The sequence below is a fragment of the Triticum urartu genome, chromosome 7 (genome assembly GCF_003073215.2).
Source record: "Triticum urartu cultivar G1812 chromosome 7, Tu2.1, whole genome shotgun sequence".
Lineage (NCBI taxonomy): Eukaryota > Viridiplantae > Streptophyta > Magnoliopsida > Poales > Poaceae > Triticum > Triticum urartu.
In genome coordinates, this window is record NC_053028.1 from 445,921,431 (window position 1) to 445,934,621 (window position 13,191).

Genomic DNA, 13,191 nt, shown 5'->3' on the forward strand with positions numbered 1-13,191 from the left:
GTCCCTAAAATACGACCAATGCTCAGTGAAGTGTTTCTGGAAAAATGGATTATGTCCTGTTGACCCACAAAATGACTTAAATACCGAGGGGCATGAGAGGGGTACAGATTAATTACCTCTCCTTTGTTTTTTCTGTAAATGGTAGATGCCTGCTTGAAACATTAAATAAAGTCATGGCTTTGATTATACAAGATGCACTGTTGAACACGCAAACCAGTCATGGGCGAGCCCCTCCATGTTTTAATTTTGTACGGTACACATACATTAAAAGAATCTGATCCACGCCGGAAGCACGGTCCTACAATCATCTTATCTCTGTGATATATGAAGTCAATGGAATTTGATTCAGATACATTCATATTCATATTGATTCAGAGAAGCACAGAAAGATCCGGAGTAGCATACATAGAGATATTCATAAATAATTTCATAGTAGCACATAGTACCATACACATTGATTCTCATTCAAATCTTACAAAGAACACCACTTATACATAGATAGGAAGATAGATAAATAGATATATAGATACATAGAAAAAACAGATCAGTCATAACGCTGGAAGAAATGATCCCACTTTCCCCGAGTAGCTGGATGAGGAGCCATGACTGCTCTTCTCCTTGCCCAAGCAACAATCTACATGAAGCTCCTTCCGCTTCCGTCACGGAAAACAAGCTCGAGCTCTTCATCGCTGCACTTCCACAGCACCTTATCGGAGAGCCGACGGTTGTACTCTTGCTCCCGCTCATCCTGGGTGGCCACCTCTTCCCTCTGCCCATGCCTCCTCCACCTCCTCCTACTCCAATGTTTTGTTGCCGGAGGCCTCATCTCCATGGCCTCTCCCTCCTCCTGTGTTACATCTCCCAAATTACGATCAGGATCCATCTCTAGGGTTTGATGTGGGTGGCGGCTGATGGAGTGGCTGGGGAAGGATGGCTGGTGTGGGGAGGCATTTATATTGACAAAGGTGAAGGGATGCAATGACCCATTCCAAAGACGCTGTTCTTAAAAGCACGGGCGTGAACTCTCTACATCCACGGTTTTGAATCAGGTAGCCTCATGACTTGTGGACTAACGATATCGTGGACGTTCATGGTTTCCTGGCGTTCTGTGTTTCAGTGTTTCGGCTCACTGGCACGTGTGGAAAGCCCACAAAGGCATGGTCATGTTCGCTTGGGTTTGTGTTCTGAATGATTCCGTTGACTCATTCAGACGGAGAGGCACGGACGTGAACCCGTGGAGTCATGGTGTGGTATTACATAAAGTCACGTTTGTGCATTTACTGCAGAAACATAACATAATTGGATTCAGATGTGAACCCTCACTGTTTACTTTGTGAGGCAATGAATGACCGATCAGAGAGACATTGTGTCTACAACCACGGTTTTGTACCAAGGAGCCACTATCAAATGCATGGAAGTCAAGCAACAAGGGCCACACTTTTAGTAGTAGAAAAAGCACTTTATCAGCTGGTGTTACTCCTTTGTTAGGCGCACAGTAGGGTCGCTGTGGAAGGCACGTTTTTCAAGCAGAGAACGATCATCACGATGCCACGACAAGGTCAAAAGCATGGTTGTGAGTCTGCAGTGTCACGGCTAGAATCCTCGAGATGCATTTGGGTGTGACCTATTGAGTAGAAACTCGGTTGTGCGGTCACCAGAGGCACTACATAACGCCCCGCAAAACATGTTTGGTTGACCATTGTGGTGGCTGTCTGTGCTTTTAGCTCTTTTCATCTCTCTTGTGTCGCAGCAGAGACGCATGGTTGTATTCTTACACCATCCAACTTCATAAAGAAATGGCTGCAAAAATTTACAAGCAAACCTATCGCCCTTATAATATTTTCTTAGCCGAGTAATAAAAATACCTAAACAAGCAAAATCTGTTCTGCTTAAATTTGTTTTTCTACAACTGCACCAAATAAACTTACAAGCCGTTTTTATAACCACAGTACGAGGAGCAAAAACAGTGCAGCGGCTCAAATGCAGCTCCATCAGTGCAAGGCTCAACTGCAGCTCCTCGGCTTGTATGGTAGGTACATACGAGAAGCACTGCTCTACCTGCAACACATGCACGGTTGTGCATGCATTCTGTGCATGATAGGTACATATGACAGCCACTGTCATACATACAACATAGGCACGGTTACACATACAAGGTGCATCTCTGCACTGAAAAATTAAACCTACTTTATATCTTTTAGCCTTGGTGCCACATCATTTTATAGTCCTTCGGCCCGTACAAAGCCGCAAAACCCCACATTTCCTTCATGGATGCACGCAACACAAAAACAGACAAGCCTACACACGGCGCAAAGACTACAACGGTTGTATGATAAAGTTTACATAAAAACCAAGCTCAAAAGAATGCAACAACAAATAACTCCATACACCTGGACAACTAACATAAGGCCTTACTTTAGCATCCACACCAGAACGGAACCATCAAATCTAGATATTCAACACTCCTCTTTCTTAAAAGCGAACGCGCGTGGCTGCAACTTGATGATAATCTAAGACGAGCACGTTTAGAAGCCCTTCTATGACACTCCAGAACCCTTTGTTGCTTTTCGTAAAATACTCTCGTGAACTCTGCGGGAGGGGAGGTAAACTTAATGGTGATGGTCTCCAGATCCTTTGCACTAAGAACAAAGAACGCCGCAAATTTAGTGTAACTCCCGGAGCGAACATAATCTTCCAGCGATACTGTCTTCAGACAAACGTCGTGATGTTTGAGAAACTGCCCGTGCTTACGACGCCATTTGTTTTTTTCACCACGACAAATCAACGATCCCTAAAATATAAATGATAGGTTGAAATACTTAGCGTCTATAAAAAGAGATACAGACCATCGAAAAACCAAATGAAACAATTAGTTCTACCACCTCCGCAGCAAGAAGTTAGACATAGACTTGTCTATATATGGATGTATCCAACAATAAAGCATGTGTAGATACGGGTGCATCAATTCCAGTCAAACTAAGACAAGCATTTTGAAATGGAACGAGTACTACAGTATGCACATTTCTAAAGATCATCACCTCGACAAACAACTTCTCTAGTTTTGGAAAGCATTGCAGCAATTCAACGACGATGTCCACTTTATAATACATGTAGATAAGCAAGGTCTTGACAGATTGACGCATTGTTGTTAGAATGCCTGCCTCCAAACCCTTCATGAAAATCAACAAAAGTTGGATCACAAAACTAATAGAATAAAGGTTGGATTAAATAAAAATTGTTTCCTCACAAACAAAGTGAAGCTGGAAGTATCGTGAAAACTCAGAGACATCGGTTACCTCCAAGTCCTGACTCGGCATGAAGAATAGAACATAGACCATCAAATTAATAGAAAAAACATCAGAACAAGTGCAGCTCTATTCCAGTATGAAGGAAAGTCAGTACCTCAAGACACATCGAGGGAGACACGAACATGAATTCACCCAACGTCTCCAGTTTAGGTGTAGAGACAACGGTTATCGAACAGTCGTCGACCAGACAATCAGCAATAAATCGTCGAAGCGAAGGGGCATCCTCAATAATGAGTTCTCCGTGTGGACAAAAAATGCCAATTCTTACAAGGTTAGACGAGTTTATTGTGATGCAACGACCTCCTCTATTGCAAACAAGCAGGAGAGACTCAAGTGCAGGGCAACTAGAGTGGATTATGCTTTGCAGCAAGGCGTCTGATATATCAAGTTCCATCAGCGAGAGTCTTTTCACCAACGTTAGCTTAAGCGTCGCTACGTAATTGTCTGGTATTTGGCAAAGAGCAAAGGCGAGGGTGTGGAGAGAGGAGGAAAACCGAAACACGGACTCCGGTGCCGAGGGCGTAGATGAAGTGCATAGATCCAGTAGTGTTACCTCTTGTGTTAGAAATCCTGGGAAGAGGTAGTAGAACTCAAGAACCTGGATATTGTTCAGCTTCCAGGATCGGAGCCAGGCATCAATGATGGAGGGTCTGCACTGTAGGTAGCACGCCAGGATAGAGAGGCGGCTAACCGAGCCAGCATGGCCGGACAGAATGGATTCCGGAAGACTGACAACATTACCGACAGGATTTCAACAAAGCCGCATCCCGGAATAGCATTTGCAAACGCGCTCCTCTCTGAAGGCGGACAACTGAGATATGGTCTCGATATGAACTGTTTCTACAACCTTAAAAAGACGTGAGACAGATATCTCACGGTAGTCGAGATTCAGAGGAGCGATGGGCCACAAAGGATGCCAGCGACGTGCGACGATTGGAGTACGGATGCCCTCCTTGATGGGGAGACGAGAGATGATCTCACGTAGGACGGCATCAGCGAGATCGCTGATGCGGTCCGCACGACACCCCTCTTCTTCCTCCTTGGATCGAGAGGGAGCACGGTCGCCGCTTCTATTCCCTCCGATGACTAGCACACCACGAGAAGGCGGCGTCGACAGTGGCGCCACTCTCGACCTTTTGGTGCTACGAGCAGCGCATTCCATCTCCACCTCCATTGCTGGGGTGGCGCTGCCCACGACCAGTGCTCAGTGAGGTCGATCTGGAAAAATGGATTATAGCCTGTCAATCCACAAAACGACTTAAATATCCACGACAGGGAGCAGAGGGGTCCACATTGATTACCTCTTTTTTGACGCGAGGGTCCGGGTTAATTACTACTCGTAACAAGTAAATGGTAGGTGGCTGCTTGAAACATTAAATAGAGCCACATCTTTCAAGGTACGAGATGCACGGTTGAACACGCAGACCAGGCACGGGCATGCCCCTCCGTGTTTTAATTATTTATGGCACACATTCAATAGAAGAATCTGTTCGACGCCGGAAACACGGTTCTATAGTCATCTTGCCTCTGCGAGCGGCAAAATTTTCCACGGGCACGTTGACAATTAAGACACTAGAAGATTCAAGGTCGTGGCTCTGCTTTGTAGATGATTCTGCTGAAACGCTCACGGACAAAACCAAGGAAACGAAGTGATGGCAGAGGCACGGCTTATATGTACCAGACACACGGTCCTGCCTTCGGCATTGCAATGCACTGTTCTACCTGCCACACAGGCACGACCATGATTACATGTGCTTCAGTAGCTTGTAAAGACGTGATTCTCTCACAGGAAACGTCGTGAACCTACTGCCAGGCACTATATCCATTCGTGAAACAGAAACACAAACACAATAGTGACCCATTGTGTTTGAAATCTTTGCATCACAGAAGCATGGCGTGAAGGCACATGAGGCTCGGTTGGATACACATCGCAAGCACGGTTATGTGCTCTATATTTCAATTACTTATAGACATGCATTCATAACAGAAGAAAAGCGTGAGAACAGGCGAGGCACCATTACCACGAAAGCCACGGTTATGCAGCCCCAGAAGCATGATCCAGATTCTGTGCTTAAAAATGTTTTTGTTCCATAACGGCGGGCTTGACCATGCAACCACGAGAGTCACGGTTGAACAATCACCAATGGCATGGCCGTGGCTGCATGTGCCCTTCAGTTATTTTTATCTCTATGTCATGCAGAAGAGAAGCATGCGTGTATGCTTACAACACCCACATTCAGAAACCGACGCGGCTGCGGAAAATAACAAGGAAACCCGTGCCTCAGATATTTTTCTCCGCCGAGTAAAAATACATAAAGAAGCAAAAGGCGTTTTTATTTAAATTTGTTTTGTTTCTATAACTGCAAAAAATTAACTTACAAGCCGTTCTTGTAACCACAACACGAAAAAATAAACAATCGACACCCGCTCGCCCTCCTCACCGATGCTTGCTATTTCATCGCTCCACGTGCGGCCTTGTTTTTGAATGTTTCATGATCCATTCTTCCTTCTTCACCCTTGTGCAACCCCACCCTTGTGCGTAGCTATTCAACCTATTTACCTGTAAAATTAATATACATACATAAAAACAAAGCGAAAGATTGCGGTCATCACTGTTTTTTGCTTACGTCCTATTTAAACTACATTATTACCTTTTAATTTTTCTATTCGTACTGTTCTCCGGTACCAAAAAGTCTCCACTCAGATATTTCCTTTATGGAAATGGATTGCGCAGATTCCGTGCCTTGTCCCGGGCTTCCCTACGCGCATTCTGTGTGCTTGGCTTGTGTGATGTTCGATTATGGCGTAGATGCAAGACTTTGGTAAATGCTTCCTGTTGTCAGTGGGATCGTTGGAGTTGCTGGCGTCTGACGTCTTCCTCCTGGGCTTGGAGTGCATTCTCCTGAGCCGTTTGATGTCCTCGATGGTGTTGTCGACCATTTCATTGACCTTGCCCTCTTCTCCTGCTGCGATTTCCTCTTCTCCTCTTCAATCCTCATCCTCTCCTGGACTTCTGGGTTTCCCGGGCAGTTTGTTTTCCTGTGACCCTTTACTCCACAATGACTGCACTTGGATGCGGCTTTGTTGCCTTTTCCTTTCTTCTCAGAACCAGCTTTGATTCGATCTCCTTTTTTCGTGCCCTTTGAGACACTCATGGGAGGGTTCTCGAGAGTTTCGGCAAGAATCCTGTGTCCGGTTCCTCAGAAAGTGCCGCCATGACTTTTATTTTCATATCTAGCGTACACTCATGCAGCACACTATATGCCTTCTCTTCTCTGCAAGCATTTGAATAGATATCCAACAACTCAGCGTAAGAGAGGCCAAATCTCATAGTTTCATCATCTTGTGCGGTATGCTATCACCTTGACTTGTAGACAGAACTTTCAGACTCTCTGATAGATTCCTGGTCCATTTGGGGATGATGAAGGATTTTGGAAGTTGATCGATCATGCATGTTTGGTCCATCACCTTAAGCACATGGCAGCACTGAATGCCATCCCTACTCATTTCTTGTAGCTGCAACTGTATATTTCCTTTTGCTCATCCACATCTACCCTGAACTCAGACCTGTCAAATTCCTCGCCCAAATATGGTTTCCACTCTCTTGTTCCATGCTCAACAATCCTTTTTAAAAAATACAGCCTCCCCTTTGCCAGGTCAGAGCACTTGTAGTATGTTCGGTTCCGTAGCTCCAGCTGGAATTTCCTAAAAATTTCATTCGTGTATACTTCACTTGCTTGTCTCTCAATCGGAAAACCTGTCTCTAGTGAAGGCATCTTCTCGACAGTTCGGTGTCTTTTCTTGTCAAGCGTCACGAGGCAATTTTGCTGAATCATGTGATACGCACCAACAAACCTTTTTATAGTGTCCTTATGGTCGACGTAATTCTTCCACATTGAATTTGTGCTCTCTCTGGGAGTGGTTGTTGATGAGATAGGATAGAAGTAGTCCTTGAAGTAGGCCGGCACCTAGAAATTTCGGAGTTCCCATACCATGTTTAGGTGTTTGTTGCCTTCCGCCTTGTGCACAAAAATTGCTGCTTTCTAGGAACACTCAAACTCGTATTGATCTAGTGAGTTTTTCACGATTCGTAAATAAATCACCAGACATCCCTGGGTGCTGCACAAACACTACTGCGTTATTTTCCTTCATGTTCTTCCTACTATGCCACCAGCAGAACCTGTGCCTCGTTCTTGGAAGAGCTTCCTTTATTGCAATCTTCATCGCTTGGTCCTGGTCTCTTATTATGTATTTCGGCTATTTTCCTCCCATTGCCTCGACAAACGTGCTTAGGAGCCACTTGAATGACCCTATTTTCTCATCCTTCAAAAGGCCTACTGCAAACAGGATGGTCGACCCATGGTTGTCGACACCTATAATTGGTGCAAATGGCAAGCCATATATATTGTTAGAGAATGTCGTGTCAAAAGACACGAAATCTCCATATAGCTCATAATTCATCTTGCACAAGGAGTCTGTCCAGAACAGGCTCCGCACTACATTGTTCTCTATCTCTTCCACATGGTGGAATCCCAGACTCTGCCTCTGCATATCGGCAAACAGTTTCATGGTGTCCTCAATGTCAGTACCGCGCTCTCCAGCCCTGTCTCGGCATGCAATGTTGGTTATATCAATCGTGTCGAACATAATTTCTCGCCTCGGTTTCCCCATGGTAGTAAAAATCTGCATAACCTTCCTTGGTTCTAACCTCGCCTTCTGGAACACTTGTATAAAGAATTTCTCCTGAGGTGTCATCTTCTTATAGCATCTCATGAACTTCAGCATCCAATCAGATGGGTGAAGTTGGTGGTTGTTCTCTAGGCGCATGTTCTTCAGATACCATTTCCTCCTATCTATATCCCTCTTGGCTGTTATTTGGACCGGGCATCTTGTACGGATCAAGCAGTTGCTCCTTCTTTCCTTAACATGTCTCTCAATTGTCTTATTCTGCCCTTCCTTGGTGCACTGGAACACCTGCTTATCAAGCTGCCCATCATATGTCAATCTTCTGCTCGTTGATCGCTTAGTAGCAAAGCCGACCCTTCTTGCATATCTGCAGAAAAAGAAAAAGCACTCATCCAATGATCCGAATACCATACCACCCTCTGGTTCTAGTGCTTCGGTGACCTCCTGAATCGTCGGGTATATGCCTTCTTTGAACATGTCATCCATTTCTTTCTCTACAATCGTCGGCGGTGCCATGATGATTCTGTCTACCGTGTCTTCATTTGTCTAATCGCATTCACTTCTGATGACATCAGTTTCATCGCCAGCCACATGTCCACTTACAACGGAGTTGTTGCTGCTTTGTTGTTTGTCACATGCAGCAGCGTCGTTTCTGCATGGCACGGTCAAATCCATAAATGATTCTGCTTCTCCACTGTCACATTGTGGAATGCTCCTCCCTATTTCTCCGGCACTCATGCATCCAAGAGAGTGTGCTGCTTCTACCATGCAATCTGTGCTACCGTTGTACACTACTTGTTGCTGTGAACGTTGTGTTCCCTTCATGATGGATGGAGGACTATGATATTTCTTTGCCTCATCTGTTATCCCCTCCGCCAAGTCCTGAACCATGGCATGAAACAAAATTAGATGTCTAGAGCAGCATATGCATTTTTTTAATTTCTAAACAAAAGATTTATATGATTTATCAGGGCTCGTCTGGTATACCAAAATGAGACCCGTGCCTTTTCACCAAGTATAAGTGGTATACCAGAGGCACTGTTCAAATTATACCCAGCAGCATGGATGTGACTATGCTACACATACATCTGGACCAGAGGCACGGTTGTGCTTCTGTTTGCACCATACAACAAGAGAGGCACAACAATAGTGCTTCTTGTAGCATCCTATATAGGAGAACAACTGCACATACATCCATACCAGACGGACAGCCGTCCCCTATTTTGCACTTTACCCTGCCCTTCCATAAAACTCTCTGTGTGTTGAACTGAAAAAGCATAGTTCCGACATCACCTTTGTTTTCCCATGCCTCTCTTGTCCAGGAAAATTGGCGACAACCTCCGTGCATTGGTGATTTCGCTGACGATTCTGAATGCCATTAGAGATCCTTTGGAAGGACCCCTCATGTTGAACGCCACAAGAGATCCTTTCAAAGGCCCATGCCTTATGTTTTCATTGAACCGTGGACTACCGTGATACTTGCTTCCTTGCTCATACACTTGCATGTGCAAGATACTATAATTTAAATATACCGGGCAAAAACAAAGAAAAAATAGCTCACAAAAAATATACATTTGCTTTAAATGTTGTTGCGCGTTCGTATTTGCTGTCATCTGTATTGCTTTCTGGTGCTGTTGTACTGTAAGGTTTATTCCTCCTATGTTTGATTTTGTCGTTGGGCTCTTCTTGTTTGTGCAAACCGTACTGAATCCTTGAACACCAATTCTTTTGTTGCCAATCATCCTTCTGCTTGCATCAAAGGAAATTTTGTTACCTTGTATCTCTTCATTATGACTGCCTTCAAATGTTGGGTCGTCACAGCGCCCGCTCCGCGCCTTTGTGGACATATGTGTCTTGAAACAAAAAAATAATTATAGGAACATGCGAGTATAACAAAGAATTAGCACGTAAAACTTCTACCAACGTTCAAAATCAGCGTTTCAAGTTTTCACCGTTACCTACATAGTCTACTTAGTTGAGTCTCTGATGCTTACAATACTCCTCTTCGCAGGTGTCTGTTGAACACCATGCTCCTGGTTGGGACGTTTGCCAAGAACTTGCATCCCGCTCTTGACTCCAATTATTCTAGCCTGCAGTGTGCCTGTTGGACGGCATCTGCATCCTTGATCTTCTTCTCGTTTTGTACTAATTTTTCTCTTCCACCTCTCGATACTCAACTGTAGAGTAGATGCACAGGATAAACAGATATTACAACATTCATCTAGGAGATATTAATCATTTTTTTGTTAATGATCTACTCTTTGGTGCTCAGTGGTGGCACCTTGACAGCAAACGTTCCAGAAATGAAAGACCAAATAACCACAAATGCTAATGTTCAACTGACTTACTATTACCTTCCTCCCATAATCCTTGCCAATATCGTTCAAAGATCGACCACTCCTATTGTCCTGATCAGATGATGCAGTCCTGAACATCTGCCGAAAAAATAGACGTAATAAAAATAAAGGTTACACACCTGCAGCCTCAGTGTTGAAACTTTTCCAAGTCGATCTCAATCATTCTTACTAACCTTTCACACTTACCACACAATAGCTATATATTTTAGTTCTATATAAATGAGATATATAAATATATACATATATTAATTTTTAATTAAACTACAACCTCAACCAAAGTGAGGTCCTCTGATGCTAGTTTGCTTGTGCAACACATAACACAAAGATAACCATGAATCCCGACCACAACGAATTCATCAACATCGTACACCCAAGTAGTTCTGTACTATGCATTCCAACCTCGGATATTTCATCAGCACCATCACAGTGATTCTAAGAAGTAACAGCTAGCGAACAGAATTTCTGTATGCAGCTTCCTAAGGACCAACTTAGGCAGTAACATCGTAATACTTTTCAACAGAAGCGCAATGTTGAATTAAGAACCACACTACCTACCGCCGGAAAAGAAGGACTCGGAAACTGAAAAACCATCCAGCATGTAGCATGACAACAAAGATATAATGAAGTGACGTTTCGACATAGACCCAAAACCAGCATCGCTCAAATTGAATCTTGTGTATCAGGATTTTTTTACTAATCTTTGATTGTCGAATCTTATGCGCTGATTGTTCGAAAGTCACACCTTTCGAATTTGTGGGGGGATCTACTGCCCTGCAGTCTGTCAGCAATCTCCTTGGATAATTTTGAATCTCAGAGAGAGAGAAGAGAGAGAGGGAGAGGGAGAGAAGGAGAGAGAATGAAAGAGCCTGCTTTGATTTTTTGCGTGCAAGAAAAGACTCACCTGGTAGGTTGGGTAAGTTGACGCATGAGAGATGCACATGTTTTTCGGTGTGACGAGATGTGGTAGGTCGACTTCACTTGACCGTCGAACTGACAAGTGGGCTCTCAATTACTATTTCCCCTAAGTCCCTCACTAACTTGTGGGGTCGATCGTATTGAGTCCTAGGAGGAGTACCTCCATCTCGCGTGAGAAGATGTGGTAGGTGGACTTCATAGTCGTACTAACATGTGGGCTCTCATATAGTTCCTCTAAGTATTTAACTAACTTGTGGGGTCGTTCGCAGATGAGTTCCAGATCTCTCTCCATCTAGCATCGGTGGCGACAGGCAAAGCATATTCTAGCTCTCCAAAGGAAAACTTACAGTCTCGTCCTGATCCCTCCACAGAGCTCGCTCGTCACTGAAAAATTATCGGTCTCCCTCATCTCACTTGCCGTGGATCTCCTGTTCAGGTAATCCATTGCTTCCTCACCATCATTATGCCACCGATTCAATGTTTGAACAAAAAAATTACCGGTGCTAGCAATTCTGTGGGCTGCGTACACCCCGCATGTGCGCAACACAATAGGTGGGGTGCGATTTAAATATCGGTTCCGGATCTAATTATCTTCAGCTGGTCCGTGCTCAAACTGTTGCGCCGTCTTAATGGGAGAAGGGTTATGGATTTAAAATTAGGACTCAACTGACCTCACTTTAATCATGCCAACTGCATGCTTGCGCCGTGGTTTTGCTAAGTTGATTTATATCTCCAGCCATGCAAAACTTAAGCACTCTCGTGACCACAGATTATATTAGTTGTAGAGGTCAATGAAATTGCAGTCAAAATTCACTATCCTAATCCCTAACATGAGGTCACAGGTCAAATGATTATATAGATCCGCAATCTATAGCGGGTATCCAAAGGACTTACATTCATTTTTGCAAAGCAGTTACTAACTCAGAGTTAGAATCCGTCTTAGCTAACCAAGCTATTGATGATGGTCTCACATGGACTGCTAACAACTATCTTACATAGCTGACCTGGTAACGATGATGTCTCATGACCTCTTATGTAGAGTTTGATGAGATGGACTCCACCCCACAGCTGTCGGAGACTCAGTCTCAGTCTGTCGATGCCACAGAGATTGTCACCCAAGATTTCATGGTTCATGACCACCTAGAGACAGAGAGACTAAGGATCGAGTTAAAACGTGTAGCGCACAAAAAGCTTGTTGAGGAGTACATGACAAAGAAGCAGCTTGCTGCCTCGAAGTAGGTGTTTTTTATCATTCATCTCGCGTGTGTCGATGAAATTTCTTTGGAAATCAATGCCTCTCATTCTATCTGCATTTTTAATCACAGCTTAAATATTTGTCTCTATTTTGCTGACTCGGCGTTTATATGTAAGCTTCTCCCAGAAAAGCATGTGGTTCAACAATACATTTGTTAAAGGTCATTCCTTATCTTTGTCCATGGACCTGTTACAATGGGTGAATATGAAGAAGAGTTCAGCACAAAACTTAGCTTCCAGAAATTCATTACTGTCTGTGAGAAGCTAACAAAACCACAGAAGCAGCTTGCTAGAGATATTGGTTTTGGATACCTTCTAGATCTATGCTGTCGCGAGCTTCCAAGGTGTTTCGTTCGCTGGCTTGTTCGCTATTTTGATTGCCCTTCCATGTGTTTCATACTGCCTAGAGGATACATATTCCTTATCAACTCATACACCATGCACCGGATCTTAGGAATTCCACTGGGCGGGCAGATTATCCCTAGAAAATGCTCAAAAGCTTTCAGATGTCAGGTTAAGTCTGAAACTCGGTGTGCTGGGCACGCTCCAAACATCAGAGAGTTAACTGATCTCATAACCCCGGAGCTGACAGGAGAAGTGTTTCAACGGGTGTTCGTGGTGTTTGCAACAACAGTATTTCTACCAACAACATATCATTGTGTTAGCCCCGA

General features: G+C 44.0%; 1 pseudogene; it reads right to left on the reverse strand.

The window, feature by feature from the left end:
- Window positions 1-6,106: 6,106 nt before the first annotated feature.
- LOC125518929 lies at window positions 6,107-11,432 on the reverse strand (annotated as a pseudogene).
- Between the last annotated feature and the right edge of the window lie 1,759 nt (window positions 11,433-13,191).